Source organism: Penaeus monodon, chromosome 25, assembly GCF_015228065.2.
Source record: "Penaeus monodon isolate SGIC_2016 chromosome 25, NSTDA_Pmon_1, whole genome shotgun sequence".
NCBI classification, from domain to species: domain Eukaryota; kingdom Metazoa; phylum Arthropoda; class Malacostraca; order Decapoda; family Penaeidae; genus Penaeus; species Penaeus monodon.
In genome coordinates this window covers 33300690-33301019 of record NC_051410.1, presented here as the reverse complement: position 1 = coordinate 33301019, position 330 = coordinate 33300690, and the positions used below count along the sequence as shown (strand labels likewise).

At 38.5% G+C, this 330-nt stretch overlaps 1 protein-coding gene across 1 annotated transcript in view; it reads right to left on the bottom strand.

Annotated features, from left to right (window-relative positions):
- Positions 1–330, bottom strand: part of LOC119589155 (probable glutathione peroxidase 8) — a gene marked incomplete at its 5' end in the record, with an annotated part of 4755 nt that overhangs the window by 3756 nt on the left and 669 nt on the right.

The following is a 330-nucleotide window of genomic DNA, read 5'->3' as shown; positions in this document are numbered from 1 at the left end:
CCAAGTATCCATCAATTGAGATTTACTAATTTTCTCAGGTAATTCTTGAACCAATGACAGCATCTGTCTGGGATAATGACTTCTGCTGTCACCCTGGCTTCTGTATCTTAAGCACTCCGGCAAAGGTAATAAACCTTCACTACATAATTTTGGCATGACAGAGCTTGAACTTCTTAATTAATAGCCAGTCATCAGAGTGTTCTACAACCTTTCACTTGTCATATGTGTGGTGGAATTTTGTTGTTGTCCATTCTTAAAGGACAGGGTGTGTGGACGAGTGTTTTCATTAGTACATTTGTATCTTTGATAAGTGATTGTGGGCTTATCTTC